The sequence below is a fragment of the Muscardinus avellanarius genome (genome assembly GCF_963383645.1).
Source record: "Muscardinus avellanarius genome assembly, chromosome: 1".
NCBI classification, from domain to species: domain Eukaryota; kingdom Metazoa; phylum Chordata; class Mammalia; order Rodentia; family Gliridae; genus Muscardinus; species Muscardinus avellanarius.
The window spans coordinates 61,206,157-61,230,376 of NC_137786.1; the positions used below are offsets into that span (position 1 = coordinate 61,206,157).

General features: G+C 39.2%; 1 pseudogene across 1 annotated transcript; it reads left to right on the forward strand.

Moving 5' to 3' along the window:
- Positions 1-5,292: 5,292 nt before the first annotated feature.
- Positions 5,293-23,953, forward strand: LOC308269331 (sodium/potassium-transporting ATPase subunit beta-3-like; annotated as a pseudogene). Its single transcript has 3 exons — positions 5,293-5,404; positions 22,967-23,125; positions 23,299-23,953. The product of its transcript is annotated as a sodium/potassium-transporting ATPase subunit beta-3-like (transcript).
- The last annotated feature ends 267 nt before the right edge of the window (positions 23,954-24,220 follow it).

The following is a 24,220-nucleotide window of genomic DNA, read 5'->3' on the forward strand; positions in this document are numbered from 1 at the left end:
ACACCATCACGATCCACAACAAGCAAAGAAGGGCTGGGAGGAGGGAAGGATTAACACATGTAAGTTGGTATAAATTGTTCTATAAAGCTCCATCTAGCTGCATCGATTCCCAAACTGGGTGATACTACCCCAGGGCGTGGGGGGAGGCTGGATGGATCCAGAGGGACTGTATAGCCTGGGGTGCAATTTGGGGAGCAGTGGATAAAAATAAAAAGGTAGTGATTCAGGCATAATGGCGCACACCTGTAATTCCAGTCCTTGGGAAGCTGAGACAGGAGGACTGCAGGCTTGAGGCCAGTGCTGTGCTAACTTAGTGAGACCTGTTTCAAAATAAAAAATAAAAGGCCTGGAGGTATAGCTCACTTCCAGACTTCAGTTTCTAGTCTGTCTGTCTGTCTGTCTGTCTGTCTGTCTGTCTCTCTCTCTCTCACACACACACACACACACAGAGTAAATAAATGTATAAATACATAAATTAGGCAATAAATTAAGAATAAGGTGGTGGGAGTGCTCGGAGGGGCTGAGTAATTTTTTTTTCTGAAAGTAGACTGTAGACCAATAAACTTGGGGATCTATGCTGGGGGACAAAAGATGCTGTGGTCTTATGGATGTATGTAGCAACTTCTAGAGAGCTTCAGGCACTATTCTGAATACTCTGTACTTACTCATTTAACTATCACAATAGCCCCATTTCTCTGGTGAGGAAACTGAGGCAGGGTGAGGTTAAACAATTTGCCTATGTTTCCATAACCAGGCTACAATGCCAGGCAGTAAGCAGGCAGTAACACCAGGAAGGGAGACTACCTGGTATATCTGCCTAAGTCTTTGGTGGGCTACAGCCTTGGTCCCGAGCACAGCCTGGTTGGGCAGTGGTTCCTGGAGCTCTAAGAGAGCCTCAGGATGGGAGGGCATATGGCAGGTGTCACTTATCCAGAGGTGTAAGGGGAACTGAGGAACCACCGGGAGGCTCACTTCCAGTCTTCCTGCACCTGTGCTTGTTTTGTGGCCAGATGTTGAGGGAGAGGAGTCTGCCCTATTTCCCTTCCCTTGTTCAGGCCTCGGTGTGAAGAGGAAGGCTTGCCTGTGTCCTCAGGGGAAGCTAGGTGGTGTGTGATCAGGGTCCCACGAACACACTCTTTGCAGGCCCTTTGGTGGGTGGGGACAAACAGAGGCTCGTGAAGGCTGGAGGGTTGGTTTGGTCCCTTAGGAACAGAAAACTGCCTTGGGCAGGGTCTACCTGAATCCATAGTCCCCCTTGGGTGGGGTAAGGGTTGATAGGTCCCAGGATGAAAATCTTCCTGCTTTAAAGCCCCATAGGTAATAGTGAAACACTCATGAGATGGTTTAGAAAGCAAAGGAAAAGGCTTTCTTTGTAGGAACACCAAATCATTCCCTTGCTCATAGCCCTTTAGGCATAGAAATGGGAGCACAATGTCTTGCAAAAGCAGGCCAGCACCCTCCTATCTTGTTACAAGAACATATTGGCTCATAGTGTGACGTGGTTATTTTGGGAAGCCAGTGTGAATGGGACAGAGCAGATGCCCTCAGCAGCCCTGTGTGTTGTGTGTCTGAGCTGAGATTGACTGCCCAACTCTAACTGCATCAGAGTGACTGACAGGAGAGGGAGGAGGTAGGGTTACAGGGCCAGAGAGATGCTTCTACTTGCACTGCCTGGGTGGTCTTCCTCTCCTTCTGGAAAGAGATGATTAGATACAGTTCTGAGGGGGAAGAACCCACTGTCCTTGTCTGCAGATAAGGAAACTGAACCTTGGGATGATAAAGGACATGCTCGAGATAAGTTAGATGCCAGAGATTATGATCACCCAAAGAAAACTCCAGTTCTGTCCAGAGCTACGAAGTGGAACCAATTTGTAATGTAACCAGCTGAAAAGGCTTACCTGCTATTTCTTAGTTAAAGCTTCTACATGTCCTGAGGCAGACAAAATGTTTTTTATTGTTATTTACAATGGCACTTTGCTAACAAAAGGGATTTGAGGTGGTTTGTAATGAAAAAGAGGTACCAGGAAACAGTCTTTATTGTAAAGTATAAAAAGAGGGACAAATTGTCAATGGATCAGGGAAAATCCCCATTGAACTCCTAAATTAAAGGCAGCCAAGGAAAGCAGTATTAGTGACTCGATTTTCATTATCTTTTGAAATAAAACACACTAATTTTTAGGTTCAACATTCTTGAAGAAAAGTTAGTTGATTGGCTTACCGTTATATTCTCTCTCTCTCTCTCTCTCTCTCTCTCTCTCTCTCTCTCTCTCTCTTCCTCTCTCCCTCTCTCTGTACTGAGGATTAAACATTTTACCTTCAAGCTACACCCCAGCTCTTTTTATTTTTTGTTCTGAAATAGGGTCTTGCTAAGTTGATGAAGTTCTCACTAAAGTTGCTAAGGCTGTCCTCAAACCTGTGATCCTTCTGTCCCAGCCTCCCAAGTACCAGGTTTATAGGTTTGTGCTTCATCTGTAGAGCAAGGGTAGAGGAGAGGACCTTGGGCTAGCAGTGATGCTCTGAATGACATGGTGGATAGTGTCCAGAAGGTGGCGCCAGAAGGCATGATTAGTGTGACTTCACCATCACTCTGAGACACTATTTTTATGGTGCACTATTTTACTCCATGTTGATTGTAGGTTTTAGTTGGCAACATACAGTGTCATCTAATAATTTAGCTATCTATATTTAGAGACTGTCATGATTTTTACCTCTAAATAAAAGGACATGTCAAGATGTACCAAAGACAGAAGAGTTATGAGCCAGGGAAACCACCAGAATTACTTCATCTGAATTCAATAGCATATATTAAATACTTGCTACATGTGCTACCCTTGCTGAAGAACAAATGACAAAATATAAGTTGATCCTGATTAATACAGAGACATAGGTCCAGTAATTATAATACAATATAATAACATGATATAGGATAACAGTGATCTGACTGTGTTTTAGAAACACATTCTAAAGAATAGAATAGAACACACGCTATAGAATAGCACATTCTGCCTGAAGACATGGGAAGGAAGTTTCCTGGTAGGGTACATTTTTAAAATTCTCTCAACAAATATTGATGAATGTGCATTTTCTTCCAGACACTGTGCTAGATGCTGGGACTTTAAAGACTTTGGTCTTTATTCTTAAAGAACTTGAAGTAATAGACTATGTACGGAGGGAAGAAGACCTCCATAGCGCATTCCAGGGAAGAGGGAAAAACAAAACAAAGCAAAAATCTGTGAGAAAAGTGAAAGAGATATACAAGCCAAAGGTGACCAGATAAGGCAAAGGGCATGAGGAAACATGAATTTGAACTGAATCCCAAAGGCAAGGATTTAGGAGAGGAGTGGCATGACTATATCTGTGCTTTAAAAGTTAACTAACCACAAAGACTTAATTACATGAAAATGAAACCATAAAAAATTCTAGAAAAACATAGGTAAATATATAGTTCTAATTTGGGAAAAAGCACTCAACGTATAACATCAAAAGTTAAAAATCACACAGAAAAAGACTGATGGATTTGAATATGTAAAGATTTAAAAGTATCTCTTCAAAGCGAAAAGGATAGAAGTTTTTTTTAAAGCTTTTAAGAAATTAAAAAGCACAAATAGAGGCAAATTTAATAGCCTTGATGTACACATGACTCATAAACGCAAGTAAGACATGGGAAAAGAACATGAATAAGACATTTGCAAAAGAAGATATTTAAGTTTCAAAAAGAAAAACGTAGTTAGCTGGGCATGGTGGTGCAAGCCTGTAATCCCAGTACTTGGGAGGCTGAGACAAGAGGACTCCAGGTTCAAGACAGGCTTAGCAGTTTAGCCAGATTCTCAGCAACCTAAAGAGACCTTGTTCCAGAATAAAAAAGGAAAAAAGATAAAATGCGGCTGGGGGTGTAGCTCAGAGGTGGAAGGGCCCTAGGTTCAATTCCCAGTACTAAAATAAATACATAAATAGAAATAAAAATAAAATACCAAAAAGAAAAAGGTAAAAAATGTTCAAAATCACTACTGATCTAAGCATATTAAGAGACACAGGCACCATTTTTTCACAGGCTAAATTGAGCAAAGATTATTTTTTAAAGGAATACTGCCAGTGTTAGTATAGGACCAGTAGAGCAGACACTTTCAAGTACCACTTGGATACAGTCATGTGGAAGAGCGATTTTGTTACGTGACTCAGAATTCTTAAGAACAATTATATATACAGTGACTCAGCAAATTTACATTTAGGAATAAAACCTTAAGAACTAGGTCAATCCCCCAAATGTTTTATTTAACCCCAGTACTTTTGTAATAGCAAAGCAATATAACAAACACATCCCAAACAAACCAAAACAAGAAGAACAAAACCCCACAGGGACACAGTGTAAATGCCCAACCCTAAAGTAAAGCCTTGGTGAAAGATAATGGCACAGGCACCACTCAGATACCATTGAACCCACTGCGAGGACACAAATCTGTATTTACTAAGATGAAAATTTGCCCACAATGGACTGTTAAAGGAGAACAGAAGTCGGGCGTGGTGGCACACGCTTGTAATCCCTGAGCTTGGGAGGCAGAGACAGGAGGATCATGGAGGTTCAAAGCCAGCCGCACGCGTTGGCTTAGGAGACCCTGTTTCCAAATAAAAATGTAAAAATAGAAGCTGGGTGTGGTGGCGCACGCTTGTAATCCCCGCGCTTGGGAGGCAGAGACAGGAGGATCATGCAGGTTCGAAGCCAGCCTCGCGCGCTGGCTTAGGAGACCCTGTTTCCAAATAAAAATGTAAAAATAGGTCTGGAAGTGTAGCCCGGAGGTAGAAGGGCTTCCAGGAACCCCAGTACCACCAAAAAAAAAAAAAAAAAAAAAGGAGAACAAAAGATTATGGGGAACTATCATAGCAGAATTTCAGTTTTGAAAAAAATATTTTATGCATATATGAAAAAATCTGGGAAGAAAGACAAAATATTGTGTCTCTCCTTTTCATATGTGTGATACTGGGGATTACGTCCAGGGACATTCTACCTTTGAGCTACACCTCCAGCCCTTTATTATTATTTGTTTGTTTGGAAACAAGGTCTCACTAGATTGCCGAGAGTCTTACTAAGTTACTGAGGCTGTCCTCAATCCTGCAATCCTCCTGTCTCAACCTCTCAAGTACTGAGGTCACAGGCCCCACTCATTATTTGTATTGTAGTGTTGGGTAGCTAGATTAAAGTTGAGCAGGGCAGGGAAAGAAATGGGATGGAAACGATCCAGCCAGCCTTCATGAGAATAGATATGGAGATGGCCTCACCATCTATGACTACCAGCTATGGTCAGAGACTTCAGCCTGCTTATTACCTTGCAGCTTTCCACTAACCAGCGGAGAAATTCCAACATGGTAAATTTAGCGCAGTCGCTGAGCAGTAGTGCAAAACCCCAAAGTGACCACCTTGAATTACTATGCATGAGGATGGATAAAATTTCTGGACAGCATAAAACGTCACCATGTGGCAAACCCTCTCTCTTTTCTGTGACCTCCCTGGTGGACTTACTCAATAAAACCCTTTTATGACCCCCCCCGTCCATGCCTCCCAAATGAAATCTTTCTTTTGGGGTAACAAAACAGAAGAAAACTCTCTGTTCTGTGACAGTTAGTTGACATTTTTTTAATTCTGCCCATTTTTATTTATTCATTATCCTACATGAAAAGTGGATTAATAGAATCAATCAATTATTGTAACTCACTGAGATAATTAGCTCCAGGTCATTGAAGAAGCGTTTCCCAGGATCTAGAATGAGGAAGCCCTGTGCTGGGTTCTGGTGGTTTTTTATTTCTGGCTGTACTTTATTTATTTTGGTACTGGGATTTAACTCAGAGTCATTCTACCTCTGAGCTACACCCCAGTGCCCCCCCCCTTTTTTTTTTTTTACTTTTGAAACATGATCTCACTAAGAGGCTGAGCTAGCCTCCAAAATTGCAATCTTCCTGGAACCTGCAGCATCACAAGTACTGGGATTACAGGCCAGCGCCACCATGCCTGGCTCTCTGGCTGTACTTTAGTAACACCCAGGGAGCCATTAAAAGGTACTAATTTCAGGCAGAATGTAAACTTATCAAAAGTTATCAAAAGGGTGGGGCCTGGCCTGGATGCTGGTATGTTTTACCTTTCTGCCCCCTCCTCCCACGTGATTCTAGAATGTGCAGCCAGCTTCTGTTGCTCTCCGGCTAGGCTGCCCCAGGTTTTGCTGCGTTGGAGCTGCTTGCACTGTGGTAAGGATGCCCCAGGAGCAAACTGCCCAGCATAAAGCCCTGTGAGTGAGCTAGTGCTCAGCAGCACTGGCAAGGTGAGAGTCCAAAGAGTCGAAAGGATGACATTTCCCATGCAAGTCTCAGTGGGACTGTGACATGATCATTTTTGGTTTTAGAAGTGGTTTGGTTTTAAGATCTGTTGAAGTTTGCTGTTTAATTACTAATCACCTTGTGTGTAGGTGGTAGCTAACATTCCAATAACTGAATGTTTTCAGCAACTTTGGAATAGCAATAGCTTCCCTTAAGGTTTAAAACTTATGATTTTCTTTTCATTGCTACTTGTCTTAATAGGTATTACTCAAACAGGAAGGAAAACACGCATTCTCTCCAGCTCTTGCTGCCAGAGGTTATTGAGGCAATTTGGAGAAAGATCTTGAAAGGTGTTGGGAAAGTACAGATGAAATTTAATACATGATGTTCATTGACTTTCTATTGTAGGTAACAACAGAGTGACTTTTGTGTAGCTTGGGAGAGACTGTATAAGATTTTGGCTTTAGAGACAAGACTTCTTACTTCTTATTGGCTGAAAAAGATAAGTGACGCTATTATAAGCAGTATTGAAATATTAATCATACCTTCCATAATTAAACACCACCTTTAAAAATAAAAATTACATAATCTGTCTTTCACTTGGTCTTTGGCTTTTATCCCAACACTAGTGGGAGTCAGTGAGCTTTGATTGGAACCAAAATTGAAAGTGGTTTTGACTTTGCAGACAATAGTACTGTTGAGGCAGAGGCCTCGACTGTGTCTTTTCTCCCACTCAGGGTCGGTGTTTAGTACATGCAGACAAAAGAGAAAGAAACAGGACAGGATATGGCAGTGTTTCCCACCAAAGGTCAAGGGGGGTGTAAAGTAATGGGCTGCATCCCAGACCCAACCCTGACCATCCGCTTCAAAAGAATGCGGTGGTGGAAACCCAGCTTAGAACCAGGCCAAGTGCACCAGGGAGAGTCAGTGTAACTGACAGGAGGGCTCCTCTGAAGTTACCTTTCCAGCCGCTGTCTGACATCAAAGTGCACGCTTTGCCTTTAATTGGCAGGTAAAATGCGGTGCAGGTATCAACAGGTTTCTGGGACGATAAGAACAGAAATCTTTGAACTTCAAATACTAGATCTTTATGCGTCACTGAAGCTGGTCCTCTCTGGACTTGAGTCCTGGGGTTCTTGGGACTGACCTTAAACTCCTGCAGGGCAGAGGCTGTGGCATCTGTTCTGTAGTCCCTAGACCCTACTTAGTATGTTCATGGGATTAATTGACAAGCATCATCTCCATTCGCATTTTTCAGAGTATATATGTACTTGGAAAATAAAATTCAAACAATACTAAAAGATATACAGCAAGGAAAAAGGCTTCTTTGTCCTTCCCTACTCCCTAGATCTGCATCTTCCCTTCCTGGAAGCAACCACCATCAGAACATTTTTAGATGTCCTACCAGAGATTACACACGTATGCATGCACACAGATACTTCTTGACATACAATGGAATTATATACCTAACAACCCACCAGAAATTGAAAATATTGCCTGGGCTGGTGGCACACATTTGTAATCTCAGTACTTGGGAAGATGAGACAGGAGGTTCATGGCTAGCCTCAGCAACTTAGTGAGATCCTGTTTCAAAATAAAAAATAAAATAGAGCTGGAGGTGTAGCTCAGTAGTAGTATGCCTCTGGTTCAATCCCTAGTATGGATAAATAATATCATGAGTCAAAAATGCATCTAATACACCTGACCTGCCATACATCAGCTTAGCATCACAGCACACTGTGGAGGACCCGCTGGTTCCTCCTGTGATCGCAGGGCTGACTGGGAGCTGCTGCTGCGGCTGCTGCTGCCCAGAATCTCAAGACAGTTTGGTACCATATTTCCTCCACATTGTTAACCTGGGGAAAAATCAAAATTCCAAGTGTGATTTATATTGAATGCATAACTGTCACACTATCATAAAGTTGAAACATTGTTAAATCAAAGAACACACAAATACACACACACACATACACACACACACTTATTGAATGTTATATTTTTTAGACAGGTAGAAATCAACTTTATACACTATTTGGTACCTTGGCTATGTTCCCTTATATTCACAAATCAGTAGATACTGGAGATTATTCTACACCCTATATACAAGATGGGGCATCCCATTGATGACTGCCTACCACTCTGCTACTGGTTGAACCATTATGTATTTGCCAGGCCCTTCACTGATGCATTTTGGATTTTTTCCAATCTTGGTCATTGCTGCAGTGAGTGTCTTTCTACAGTTATCTTTTTGCACTTGAGAATATTTCCGAGAGGTTCATTTCTGTATGTAAAATGTGTAAGTCAAAGTAAATACATTTTAAGTTTTGATCAATATTGACACATTTTCCTCGAAATATTGAGCCAATTTGCAATCTCCATAGCAAACTATCTTGAAGCTCTCCAGAATGGATGAGACCTTGAAAATATTATGTTAAGTGGAAGAAGCAGGTTACAAAGGCTATTTTGTTTGATTTCAATATAATGAGATATCCAGAAGAGGCAAATGTATACAGATGGAGAGTAGATTCATGGTTGCCAGGGGCCTCCGAGTGGGAGAGAATGAGCGTACTGTTTTATTTTGGGGTGATGAAAGTATTCTGAATTTAGATAGTGGTGAGGCTTGCACAACTAGGAATACACCGAGACCCACTTTAAAAGGATCAATTTTATTGTAAATGAATTCTACTTCAATAAAGCTGTCATTAAGAAAAATATATGACAGTCCCCATTTCTCTCTCACCATTGATAGGTGTGTGTTCACACTTTTTCATCACTATTTTAATTAGAAGAGTCTTTCTCCATTCTTCAAAAAGGAGAATGACCAAGAAGGAAATAAATCAGACTGAAGAGGCCAACCAGGGATTGGGGTTCTCAGCTTTCTAGTTTAACAGTGGACATGACTAAAATGACAATAGCCAAAACAGTCAAGTTGTCCACAAATGGCCAGAGAATTCAGCAGTCTAAATAAAACAAGCAAAAAAGGAGACTTAAGAATTCCAAAAAAGAGACAGGAGCTATTTCTTCCAGTCTAAAAAATTTTGAAATATCCTTTTGTTTGCTTAACCAAGGACATGCCACAAATTCATGCCACATCGCTGGGAAGCAGAACTGAATCCAGTAGTTTGCCTCCAGTAGAAAATAGATTGAAGCCTTTCATAGATTAAAAAAAAAAAGGTATAAAAGCTGAGTAAAATGTATTATTTTTGTACACAATTCCAGAGACACCGATTTGCTGAGAATTAACCAATGCCTGCCTCTCTTCAAACAAACTAGTATTTTCATGGAGATGGGTTTGCTTTGGATTCCATTTCACCCCCTTTCACCTCTCACCTCTAGATTAACCCTGTTAAATTCTTCTTTTTCTATGATGTCTTATATTTCAATCTGCTTGTACCCTGTGGGATTAAAGGCTAAATACTCACTAACAAGAGTAATCCCCTAAGTGGACATGTTTCTAAGATCGTTAAGCATTTGATCACAAAGGGATGGAGGGAAAGCAGAGAGGAGGTATGAAGTGAAGGGACCAGAGGTTTAAGATTTTCACCTTCATGGTAATTGATTGCAAGGGGACTCTCAAAGCCAATATTTGCATGAAAATAGGCCTGCTCTTAATTTCTAAGAATAAGCCCATTTCTCCCTTCCTTTGAGACATTTGACCCCAAGGAACTGAGCTTCCACAAGAGTGGCCTTGACACTCTTGACATTTCCCAGTTTTTGAGTTACCTTCTGTGATTTTAATAATAATAGCAGGCACTTACAAACATGAAGCAGGGGCTGCCTCTGGGATAGGTACCCTGTGTATATTGGCTCATGAAATCCTCACAACAAACCCTAGTGGAAAGCACTCTAAAGGCTGTATTCACACATTGAAGCCCAGCCCCCAGGTGGTGGTGTTTGGAGGTGGGGCCTCTGGGAGATGATTGGGGTAAGATGAGGTTACGGGAGTGGTGCCTTCAGAATGAGACCAGGGCCCTTACAAGAGACATCCCAGAGCTTGCTTCCCTCTCTTTCTGCTCACCTTGTGAGGACGCAGGAGAAGACCACCATAAGTAAGCTAGGAAAAGAAGCCTCATTGGAGAACTGAGTCCATCAACGACACAGGGTTTGTTTTGCTAGGGATTTAACTCAGAGGCATTCTACCCCTGAGCTTTATTACCCAGCCTTATTTTTTTTTTTTTTTTAATTTGGAGACAGGGTTTTGCTAAGTTGCTGACAACCTGGCTAAATTAAGCCTGTGGTCCTCCTGTTTCAGCCTCCCAAATACTAGAATTACAGGTGTGCACCACCACGGCCCAGCTATCACCATGGTTCTGGATTTTCCAGAACTGTGAGAAATATTTGTTGTTTAAGCTACTCCATTTGTGTTGTTTCGTTGCAGTAGCTTGAGCTGATGAATGTAAATGCCATCTTGTAGAAGAGGAAATTGAGGCCAGAGAGGCCTTGAATGAGGGCAATAGTCTCTACCTATCCTGACTGAAGTTTCAAGATAGCAGAAAGGAAAATAGTCAGGATATGTAGAGACCATTGCCCTCATTCAAGGCGTTTAACCCCAATAGTGAGGAACGCAGACCCTGGAGCTAGACTGTGTGGGTTTGAATCTTGTGCTGTCTCATGACACCCTATATGGACTGGGGTGTTGCAGAAAGAACACTAGTTTTCTATTTGTGCTCCTTGCTCATAAAATGTGCTATTGCATGTTGGTTACTGGAGATAGTATAGAGTGTGCAGGATACTTACTGAAGAGGGTCCTTGGGATCCTCTCCAGTGGAGGGGAGAAGGCCGAAGCAAGACAGACTGAGGAAGAAGTTGTGATGTGATGCAGGCCCAGGACAACCCCGGTGAAAATTCACTTAAAGTGAAGAAGAAAAGAATTAGTTAACAGGAAGGACAGCACAAAAGCAAACTCTTGCACATAGTTGTACCAAGGGCTGGCCAGAGCTTTCTTTGCTTCAGTAAAAACCTGAATATATGCAACAGAGAATTAAGCAAGAGCTGGGTTAACATCTAGGTAGGCAGGAGAAAACATAGAAGCATTTTTTAAATCAGATTAATCAAGCACAGGTCTGCAGGTGAGTGAACTTAAAAAATTGCTTTGAGGAAGCTAATTATTGATTCGTTCTGTTTCACGATTGACTGGATTATTCTTTATCTTGCAAGTCACTTTACTTGTGTTGACATTAATCTGGCAGAGAGATGTAGAGGGAAGTCCGTGTGTCTTGGTGTCAGCCTGGGTGGGAGCTCTGGCTATGCAACCACGTCATGGTGGGACCTGGGACAAGTTACTCAATCCTCCTCAGTTTCTTCGACAGCAAAATGGAGTTTTAATATGTATTTCTTCCTATGATAGTATGTATAAAATGTCATAATATATACAAAAGGCCTGGAGCAAAGTAGGTATTAAAATACTATTGTTCATCTTCCATTAACTAATTCCCCCAATAGCCAATGATTTGAGTCATATGATATCAGTTGATACCATTTGTCCTATTAGTCACTATTTCTCACTACAGAACATCTATACTTAGTGCTATTGCCATAAGCAAGTCGAGATACTGAGATGTCATTGCTGAGGCAGCTTAGCTCGATGGAGTCTTTTTGGTTTTGTTTTGTTTGGTTTTGTTTTTTTGGTGGTACTGGGGTTCCTGGAAACCCTTCTACCTCCAGGCTACACTCCCAGACCTATTTTTATATTTTTATTTGGAATCAGGGTCTCTTAAACCAGTGCAGCTGGCTTTGAACCTGTGTGATCCTCCTGTCTCCACCTCCCAAGTGCGGGGATTATGAGTGTGCGCCACCACGCCCGGCTCAATGTAGTTTCAATCTAGACTCTGCCATGTATCAAATATGTGACCATCAATAATCTACTTTAGCTCTCTCTGCCTTAGTCTCCTCATCGGTAAATGTAGATATTAATACCTCCTTCCCAGGGTTGTGCTGAGGATTAAATGAGTTAATGCATTTGAAGCTGTTAGCATGGTGCTCAGCAATTGTAAGAACTATGTAAGTGTTGATGTATCTGTGACCACCTGGCCACCTGCTCACTCATGGCCCACCTCTTTGTCTCTGCCCTTTATCCCTCTGTCCCCAGTGGTGATTGTAGTACATAAATGCTACTTATTCAAGTCGCTGCTGACTAGAGTGTGCGTCTCTTCTGAGCTGCATAAATCAGAGCCTGCTCCTTATTTGGGGAACAGAGCACCTGAGCCAGTCAGCTGTGGGTTGCTGAGCTGAAAGGTCGTGTAGACTCAGGTCTGAGGCCTTTATCTGGCCTTGGTAGGTGAATGAAGAAAGGTTTTCTGCTGAAAGAAGCAGGGATGTGGGGGAAGGGGTTGAGAAGACCAGAAAAGAGAAACTATATGGCCCATAAGAAATTAGGAGTCTAGGGAAAATGAACTTTCCAGTTCCCAAGACCAATCTGTGCCCAGCACCTGTGCTTATCTTCCTTCAGGATCTCCCAAATCTTACACGATCACACTCCAATTCCTAACTCTTTCCTGGATGAACTTAAGCAATCTTCTCTGTTTTGTGCAAACAAAGAAGATGTGACTAAAACAATGAACTTCGGCAGGAAATGGCTACATTGGTGGTCTACAATTGTTTTCCTTTTTATGGTTGCAGAATTTTGAAAAAATTACATGTCTACACATATTTCAAGTATACGTGTAGAATGTTTAATCTTGAATTTAAATATTATAATCCAGGAAATCCGAGTCTACTAATTATAAGATATTGTACATATTTATTCCATTATATTATGTACACATAAAATATATTTTCATTAAACTGTGACCCACTATGACTGTAAGATGCATTCCAAGTTTAAGAAGTGTTAAGATACGAGAAAAGAAAAAAAAACCCAAAAACCACAACTGTACCTTTTAGAACCATTGTGCTATCCTTGGAAAAGAAGAAGAGTAAAATACCATGTCCCTGAAGTGCTGCTCTTGGTTTTTAATAACCCAGCCAAGTTAAGGGAAAAATGAGAGCGTCTGGGCCAGAATATGATAAATATTATCTAGATAAGTATTATCTCGAAGGACACTCTCTCATGAATGGTGGGGATTAGGGCAAGTTAGGGTTATTTGTAGAGATCTGCCTTCGTGCATGCACACCAACTTCCTTGGCATGCTGATCACATAGTGGGACAAGCAAGCTGAGCTGATGCAGCTTCTATAGCCTAACACATAAAGCTCCGTCCCTGCCCCTGCTGTAGGTGGTGTGGCTTGGAGCACCATGAAGGCAACAGATGCTTGTCTAGCTGGCCAGCACTGAAGGAAATGTCATGGGGAGGAAGGGGCTGATTTCTGGTAAAATTGAAGGCACCAAGAGAAACAGAAGTGCTATTCAATTCACCCTGTCTCTTCTGGATCTTTCCGTAAGCATTTTTTCAACAAACTTTCTCTCCCATTCCATCACCGGGTGTCATCTTTGGTCTCACTGCAACACATCCACTGTGCTAGCACAAGTAGGCTGTGGACAGTACAACTATTAAGATGCAAACCTGACCAAGGATATAATTTCTTACATATTGCAAATATTAACATTTAAAAATAAAACTGCTATATTCTTCTTTTAAATGTATCCAAGTAACTGTTAGGGTTTGATACCTATCATGGTCCAGTTTAAAAAAAAATAGAGAGCAAGATGTACTCCAACATTTGGAAAGTTTTATCTTTTTTTTTTTCTCTTGAATCTATTTTCTTTCTATTATCCAACCAGAATGTTCTCCAAACATAATTTATCTTTAGGTAATAATATATTATAGACTTAAAGACTTTTTTTTTTTTTTTTTTTGCTGTAATAGGAATGGAACCCAGGGACATTTTACCTCCAAGCTACACCCCCGGCCCTATTTTTTATTCTTTATTTTGAAACAGGGTCTCACTGAGTTGCAAAGAGCCTCACTAAGTAGTAGCTGAAGCTGTCTACGAACTGCAATCCTCCTGTCTGAGCCTCTCAAATGCTGGGATTACAAGTGTGCACTACCACTCCCAATTTAGTCTTACTGATTATCCTACTATACTTTTCTTGAATAAATACAACAAAAATAAGCATATAAATTGAAAAATTATTTTTCCTCTGTTTTCTTAAGGATCTAAGCCTGTACTATCTAATATGGTAGCTGCTAGCTCCAGTACCTATTTAAATCTAAATGAACTAAAACTAAAAGTTAAACATTAGTGCATGCTCATCTTACACATGAGTGCTGAGCAGCCAGGAGTGGTGAGCTGTAGGATCTTGTCTTAGCCCACCTAAGCAGCTATACATAAAAAAAGGCTGCTTGCTACTGGAGAGTGGAGCTTTATAAGTTACAAGTTTCTCCTAGATTCATTTATCATGCTTATTATAAGTACTCAATTGATCAAAACAACCTAAATGCATAATATATTTTAATGAATAATTATTAAACAGAAAGGGAAAATATTTTAAGCATTTGTGTTTTCTAGTCAAAGTAAAAAATCAGAGCCTGGAGTGGTGGCACATGCTTGTAATCCCAGCATTTGGGAGGCTCAGACAGGAGGATCGCAGTTCCCGAACAGTCTCAGCTATTTAGTGAGGCCCTTTGACTCTGTGAGACCCTGTTTCAAAATAAAAAATAAAAAATAGGGCTGAGGGTGCAACTCAGAGGTAGAATGCCCCTGGGTTCCATCCCCAGTACTGCAAAAAATAAAAATTTAAAAAAATCAAGCTTTTCATTTTTTGTTTGTCTTAGTCTCATAAGTTCCATAGCTTATTACTAGAATGAAACAGATTCAGCATCAATTCTAGTCCATCTTTGAGTTTTATAGATGTGAGGACTGAGAACTTTTCTTCATATAAAGAGATACAAAATGGAAAGTTTTATTATAATATTTCATTGAATTCTTTAAACTTTTTCTGGATTCTTGGCAAAAAAATCAGATAATGCTCTATCATCAAAACATATCTAAGGATCATTTAGCTGGCAATTCTATTAGCCATTTCTTCAATTCTATTTAAATTAACGAATTGGAAACCACTTGGCTTGCAAAATAACTTGGCATTGTAGGCATTTAATTTCTCTGTTGCTGGGAAGCATACCAAAAACATACCAAGACTTGTTAAATGATTATCAGTTAAACTTTTATTTCTTTACTTAGAAGCTTTTCTATTTAACGGATATATTTTAAAAGATTAGAAGTATATTGAAATTTTGTTTTACCTTTGTCAATACAATATATTTTGCTAATGTTCTTTTTAATATATATATAATATGCATATATGTATATATATGTATTTGATACTGGGTTATCAAACCCAGAGGCATTCTGCTTCTGAATTATATCTGCATCCTTTTAATTTTTTTGTTTTGAGAAAAGGGTTTCAATAGGTTTCTGAGAGACTTGCTGGGTTGCCAAGGCTGGTCTTGAACCTGCTATTCTCCTGTCTCCACCCTCAAAGTACTGACTGAGATTATAGGCATGTGCCACCATACTCAGTTTATAATATTTTTAATTCATATTTTTCAGAAGCTGAGGATTTTAATTCACTAAATTTTGAAAAATAATAACCATAAATCCCAGTTGGCAAAGTCCAGATTAATTTTCAAGCAAATTAGCCAGATTAGAATTTCTTCCTGCTAGCAGGGCGTGGTGGCACACGCTTTTAATCCCAGCATTCCAGAGGCTAAGACCAGAGGATCACAATTTGTGGACAGCCTTAGCTACTTAGTGAGGCCCTCTGCAACTCAGTGAGACCTGGTTTCAAAATAAAGAATAAAAAAAAATAGGGCAGGTGGTGTAGCTCGGAGGTTGAATGCCCCTGGGTTCCATCCCCAGATCTGCAAAAATAAATAGATAAATAAATAGAATTTCTTCCTGCTAAAAGAGACTACATGTTTAATTTTTAATTAAAATAAACTTGTTAATCTCAAAACCAAGTAAAGACAGTTCAAGGAATGAGAACCACAGACCTATATCTTTGATGAACTAGGATGCAAAACTGCTAAACAAAATACTAGCAACACACATTCAAAACCACATCAAGAAAATCATATAACATGACCAGGTAGGGTTCATCCCAGGGATGCAAGACTGGTTCAACATATGAAAATCAATCCATGAAACTCATCATATAAACAGAACCAAAGACAAAAACCACATGAATGTTTCAATAGATGCTGAAAAAGCATTTGATAAAATCCAACATCCATTTATGATAAAAGCACTGCAGAGAACTGGAATAGAAAGAACATACTTCAACATCATAAAGGCAATCTACAATAGGCCCACAGCCAACATCATATTAAATAGGGAAAAACTGCAAGAATTCCCCCTAAAAACAGGAACAAGACAAGGGTGTCCATTATCACCACTTCTCTTCAATATAGTACTTGAGACTCTAGCCAGAGCAATAAGGCAAGAAAAGGAAATAAAAGGAGTACAAATAGGAAAAGAAGAATTCAAAGTTTCACTATTTGCAGATGACATGATACTGCACTTAGAAGACCCAGCGAATAAAACCAAAAGGCTTATAGAACTGATCAACAAATTCAGTCATGTGTCTGGATATAAAATCAATCTTAAAATTCAGAAGCTTTTCTGTACACCAACCATAAATCCACTGAAAAAGAAAACCAAAAAACACTTCCACTCAGGATTTCCCACAAAAAAATAAAATACTTAGGATTACACCTAACCAAGTACGACCTCTACAAAGAAAATTATAAAACATTGAAAAAAGAAATCAAAGAAGATATTAGAAGATGGAAAGATCTTCCATATTCATGGATTGGCAGAATTAATATTATCAAAATGGCCATACTCCGAAAGTGATGTACAGATTTAATGCAATACCTATTAAATTAAATTACCAAGATCATTCCTCACAAACTTAGAAAAACTAGTCCTTAAATTCATTTGAAACAACAAAAAACCCAGAATAGCCAAGTAGTTCTCAGCAACAAAAACCATGCGGGAGGAATCACAATATCTGACTTTAAACTATACTATAAAGCCATAGTAATAAAAACAGCATGGTACTGGCACAAAAACAGATACATAGACCAATGAAACAGAATAGAAGACTCAGAAATCCACACACTTACAGCCAATTGATTTTTGACAAAAAGGCCAAAAATATACACTGGAAAAAATAGCCTGTTCAACAAATGGTGTTGGCAAAACTAGTTAACCATATCCAGAAACTGCACAAGAGTCAATTCAAGATGGATCAAAGACTTGAAATTAGACCAGAGACCTTAAGGCCCCTTGAAGAGGGCATAGGTCTAACACTGCAACACATAGGTGCAGATTAAAAACTTTCTCAACAAGACCCCAAATAAAAAAGCAAATAAATACATAGGATTGCATGGAACTAAAGAGCATCTGTACAGCAAAGTAAACTATCAAGAACCTCAACTGAGAGCCAACAGAATGGGAGATTTTTGCCACCTACTCCTCCAATAGAGGACTGATGTCTAGGATATACAGAGAACTCAAGAAACTCAGAACTAAGAAAACAAATAACCCAACCAAAAATGGGCAAGTGAATTAAATAGACACTTCACGAAGAAAAAAATTCAAATGGCCAATAAATGCATGAAAAAATACTCAACATCACTGGCAATCAGAGAGATGTAAATCAAAACTATCCTGAGATTTCACCTAACTCCAACTAGAATGGCAATCATTCAAAACACAAACAACAACAAATGTTGGCTAGGATGTGGAGAAGTGGGATTGTTGGTGGGATTGCAAATTAGTGCAGCCACTTTGGAAAACAGTATGGAGGATCCTCAGAAGAAGGAGATTCAGCATTTGATTTGAGCATTTGATTCAGCAATACCATTTCTAGGTATCTACCCAAAAGAAAGGAAACCAAACTATGAAACTAATGCATGCGTATCTCTGTTCATAGCTGCACAATTCACCATTGACAAACTATGGAACCAGCCTAGATGTTCATCAACAGATGAATGGATTACAAAACTGTGGAATATGTACACAATGGAATTTTACACAATTACATCATTTACAGGGAAATGGATGGAACTGGAGGACATTATGCTAAGTGAGATTAGTCAGTCATAAAAAACAAGAAATTGGATGTTCTCCCTAATATATGAAAGCTAGGGAGAAATTTGTCATAGGAGGAACTCTAGATGAAGGAGATTGTATAGATGAGCAAATAAGGCGACCTGAGGGGATGGGAGGGAGGAAGAGGGAAATCCTCCAATGCACATGATGTATTTTGACAAACATATCAAAGTCAATCACTAAGCCAAGCATGAGAAGGAGGGATGGGGAGGGAATGGGATTGGTACTGGGTAAGAGCTAATTGGGTGACATGTGCATGTATGTCTCCACCATCTTGTATCCCATTAAGATGTATGACTACAATGCACCAATAAAAAAATAAAATAAAATAAACATATTGCTACATGTTTTGAGGATTATCATAAGATTTAAAACGAAATAAATTATAAAATGCATCTTGTAAGACATGTCAGGTCAAGACTAAAATGATGACAATTAAATATAATTAGTTCATTTTTATAATGTTGTAAATACAGAATGATAAATGACTATGTTCTAATTTGTAATAATGCAAGGTAATGTGTAGGTAGGATAAAACGCTACATATAAACAAAGAAGTTCAACAAATTTATAGATAACTGGAAATTGACATGGTAATTTTGTGGTAAATTTATGTACATATGTGTATCAAATTCTGGTTTTTAATTTTAGATGATAAGAGAATCATATATGTCATGTATAAAAATAAAAATAACTCCATTAACTCCATTGGATATTAATTTCACTTGACATTCTTCCTTGTATTTAATGAAAGAGAAATATGTATACCAATAAAGCTAGTTATTTGGAAGCTAGCATTTAATTAAAATTTGAAATTAAGAAGTAGAAAATATTAAATACTTTATTAGATAAAATAAAATGAGAAACGACTGTAGTTAATATATACAATATAATTTGGTAAAATAGGTTTTGAATATATTATTAATAATATATACCAAATAAAAGAAATTACTTGAAATTTTTATCCAGAGGGTGTGTGTGTGTGTGTGTGTGTGTGTGTGTGTGTGTGTGGTACTAGGGATGAAACCAAGGGGTATTCTACCTCCAAGCTACACCAACCCTACTTTTTTATTCTGAAACAGGGTCTCGTTTAATTGCAAAGAGCCTCACTAAGTTGCTGAGACTGTCCAGGAACTGCGATTCTCCTGTCTCAGCCTCCCAAATGCTGGAATTACAAGCGTGCACCCCCATACTCGCCTATCCAAAAGGTTTATTATAGTGTAGCTTGAAAACTGTAATAATTCCAGAATATATTATATTTACATTTGGAAGAATACACAGAAATTTTTACTCTTTGGGATGTATTTTTTTCTTTCCAGGTAGTGAAAACTTAGAATAGCTAAAAATTATAAATTTTATTTATGTGTATGGGGGGTGAAGCTGTTTCTGGAGTTCAGTATTTCTCTGTTCTTTTTGTTTTGGTGCCTTGGATGAATTTCTTGAGTGAAATATTTTGACAATAGCAGATAGAAGAAAAGTGATAAAAAAAAGTCAATATTCCATTAGCCTGTCTTACAATAATTCTGAATTCAAGACATTCATACCTGGTTAGTGTCCTCCATGGCTGGGGAAACTAGAGTTCTAGGGGTTTCAGATACCCCCCCAAATGGACCTTCTCTGTTTGGTGCCATGGAAAGATCTATCTGTGCTGTAACAAACCAGACTAATTGAGATGAATGAGGGGTTTGGGTTCCTTTTATATGGACCAGAAAAAGGCTTTGGGGAACATAAGCATGTTCTCATTCTCAGGCCAGATTAATATTAGGAAAAATACAGAAGAAAGTTGAAGATCTGGAAAAATGTTCTATAAATACTATATGTAATCCAGTCGCCCTTAGAAAGTGTGTGTGACTGCCTGAAAGTACTGGTCTAATGTCTATTTCTGAAAATTGGATTTTTCTCTTTTTATCTTTTAAAAATGTGTTATTAAAACCATTATGAGGAATTACATGGAAAGACAGAAACCACAATTTTATTGACCTGATATACACAATCTCCACATTCCTTCCTTATCTCTATGGTGTGTACACACACTTCTGTATACTGGTGATTGTACTAAATCTAGATATTCTTGAGTTTTTTTTTTCCTGTTCTTATCTTTTGGGGACAATGCTGGTTAATATTCCAGGTTCTATCAGAGAACATGTAGACCACTCAGCACCAATAGTCAGCCAATGTGTCTATGATCATAAGACCCTGTCTTAAGTTTTGTATTGTTGTTTTAACAAAACTAGTGGCTTAAAAGAGTACAAACTTATGTTAGCAATTCTGGAGGTCAGAATTCCTAAAAGTTAAGGTGTCAGGGAGACTGTTTTCCTCCCAGAGACTCTGGAGAGAATCTGGTTTTCCTAACTCCTTCAGTTTCTAGAGGCCATCTGCATTCTTTGGCTTATAGCCCCTTCCTTCAACTTCAAAGCCAGTAGCAAAACATCTTCAAATCTCTTTTTGACTCTAACTCTTCTATCCTCCTCTTCATTTGTGAGAACACTTGTGATTATATTGATCCCACCTAGATAATCCAGGATAACTCCCCCACTTCACTCAAGGCCAGCTGATTAGTAACCTGAATTCCTCACCGCCATATAACCTACTTATAGTATTAGTAATTAGAACACTGATGTCTTTAGGTTATCTGCTTACTACACTCAAATCACTTTGAGTGTCACTAGATTCCCCTTTTATTTCTGGAAAAATCCAAGAGTACCATTTGGTGTTATTATCATTCCAGGTTGTTTGCCTGCCAACAATACACTGAGCTTTCCACTGGAACATATTTAGGAACAGTTTCTACGCAATGTGCTTACAAATATGATTATTGTTAACATTTTCAATCTTTTAACATTTATTGAGCACCAACCATGCGCTAAGTACTCTTCAAAACATACAATTAGTCATGGTTGATGCCTGAAGGGCTTACTGTTTAAAACTAGATAGACAAGTCTAAAATTAGATGCTAACATCTATAAATAGCAATGCTTTATGAAAGACCTGAACATCCCATACAAATCAGAAGTAGTGTTTTATATTATGTATTCTCCAAACCTATCTTCACTCCCATGAGTCTTAGAAATGTACACCCTTTAGAGAGTACACATTGAAACTTGATGCAGATGGGAAATATTGAATAAATTCTACTTGAAGGCAATTTTAAAAAGTTTGGGACAGCTGTCATGCATTCTTATTTCAGATCTTGTGACAGATAAGGTCTTTGTGTACTCTGTGATTAATAGGATTCAGCCATGTAAAGAAAATCTCTTGTTAAATGGTGCACAGTATAAAATTTAATTGTCAACTTAAAGAAGAAACTGCCAAAAGTCAGTGCTGTGAATGACAAGCCAAGCTCTTAGATGCCCAAAATTGTTTAGGAGACTGTTTTATGCTATAACTATTTATGCGAAACAGCCCAGAGACTGTTTTATACTATAAGAGCATAGAGGAAATCATTTCTACAGTTTAGAAAACTGGACCAACCTTTGTGCTAGTGTCAAATGTTGATTGGTTGAAGTGTAAAGATGGACACATGACATGTTCTAAACCTCTACTAAATTTCGCTGGCAGCAACCTACTTCCTGTACTATTCATTAGCAAGAGAAATGGTGAATTCACTCAATGCACCTGGCCTTTTGGAGAAACACTAGATGAAGAAGGAAAAATTATAGATGAGCAAATAAGGTGACCTAATTGAAGGGGCTGGGAAGGGGGAAGAGGGAAATTCCCTAATGTATATGATGTACATTCACAAACATATCAAAGTCAATGACTAAGCCAAACGTGAGAAGGAGGGAAGGGGGAGGGAATGGGGTGAGAATTGAGAATTGAGGAAGGGCTAAATGAGTGATGTGTACATGTAATCCTCTACCAGCTTGCACCCCATTAAGATGTATGACTACAATGTACCAATAAAAAAATTTTAAAAAGAGATTAAGTCGGGCGTGGTGGCACATGATTGTAATCCCCGTGCTTGGGAGGTGGAGACAGGAGGATCGGGCAGGTTCTAAGCCAGCTGCACTGACTTAAGAGACCCTGTTTCCAAATAAAAAAGTATAAAAATAGGTCTGGGAGTGTAGCCCGGAGGTAGAAGGGTTTCCCAGTACCCCAGTACCACCAAAAATAAAAATAAAAAAATAAAATAAATTAAAAAGATTAAAAAACAAAAAATGAAAACATGTTTACAATACCATTTGATATACTAATATGTCTTGTTCCATGAATTCTAGGGACAAAAATCACCTCATCAGTTTATCATAAGTTTAATGATACACACATTGAGAGCCTGTGGTAAATTGTGTTTATGTGTGTGTGTGTGTGTGCGCGCGCGCGTGTGTGTGTGTGTGTGCGCGCGTGCGTGCACATGTGTGTTCCTAAGGTTTTACCTCTGAGATACACCCTAGCCCTTATTTCTTATTTTGAAACAGAGTCTTGCTAGGTTGCTGAGAGTCTTGCTAAGTTACTGAGACTGGTCTTGAATCTGTGATTTTTCCTGTCTCAGTCTACCAAATACTGAGATTACAAGTACATACTACCATGCTCAACTAAATAAATTATTTAAGGTAGTAAAACAGAACTAGAATCACAGTCAAGTTAGCCCAAGTGTTCTTGGTGAGTAGGAATAGCTGCCTTCGGGAGAGCCACCTTCTGCCAGAGCCCAGATATCACAGCTGGGATGTGCCTTGGCACCAGCACGTCTACCATGATGAAGATGGAGAAGATGTCCTTCCACCAGAGCCTGGCCAACTGCAAGTTCTTCCTCTACAACCTGACCAGCAGCGAGTTGCTGGGGTGCAGGGCCAAGGGATGGGACCCATGAAGTGATATTTTCTCTGCTCTAGAGACCAGACTCATCCCATCTTGGGCATCTAACTACAGAGTTGAAGACAAATGTACTTATTTTCCCAGTGTCACATAGTTTTATAAGATTTGATCTTGCTTGCCAATGTAGCTTTTTATGGGCTCTTGTCTTCACTCTTCTCATTCACAATGTGAGCAATGCTTCAGACTCTGGATGATGAAGTGCCAAGATATCATGATCAGATTTCTAGTCCAGGACTCACGGTTTATCAAAAAGCAGTTGACTGCTTTGTAATATACATTTAGTGCATCTGATCCAAAGATAACTAATGACCTTCATAAGTTCCTAAAAACTTATTTTGAAGAAGAGAAGAATCTTACAATCTTCCCTGATGGAATACTCTTTGAACAGAAGGGTCCAGTCTATATCACATGTCAGTTTTCTGTTTTCTTACTTCAAGCATACAGTTGTATAAGTGATCCTGATTTTGGCTATTCCAAAGGACAACTTTGTATTCTTGTGAAAATTAACAGAATAATTGAATTAAAGCCTGAAGGAAAACCAAGGATAGACTGTATTTCAAAAGATGAAACACAGCAACTCTAGAAACTTACCTTAATCACGTAGTTATAGACTTAACTATAAAAAAAAAAACTGCATATGGGATACCAGCAGCCATTGGTTGCCATCCAGGTCATGTTCGCATCTGATAGCACCAAGAGATATGTAACAAGAGTGCAAGATTGACTTGACTGTGACAAGTTTTTGGGATGAGTTGCGTTCAAAATCACATTCCATTGAGTAGATGTTTCCATAGAATAAACGTTGTGTTGTCTGTCCTCATTTTTATCAGCTGGACCTGCCATTCTAGAATTGTGAGGCCACCTTGGGGAAAGGTGGCATGGTACACAACATTACGGTGACATTATGACGTAATGTGCTGCCAGACCATAGTGTCGAGTGTACTCTGAAGTAACTGCCTATTGCCTCTGCTGTCCTTGAACCAGTTTACAGTCGCCAGCTAGGGACCTGTGGACACCTACTCTGATGTGTAGAATGGGGATCTTGTCCT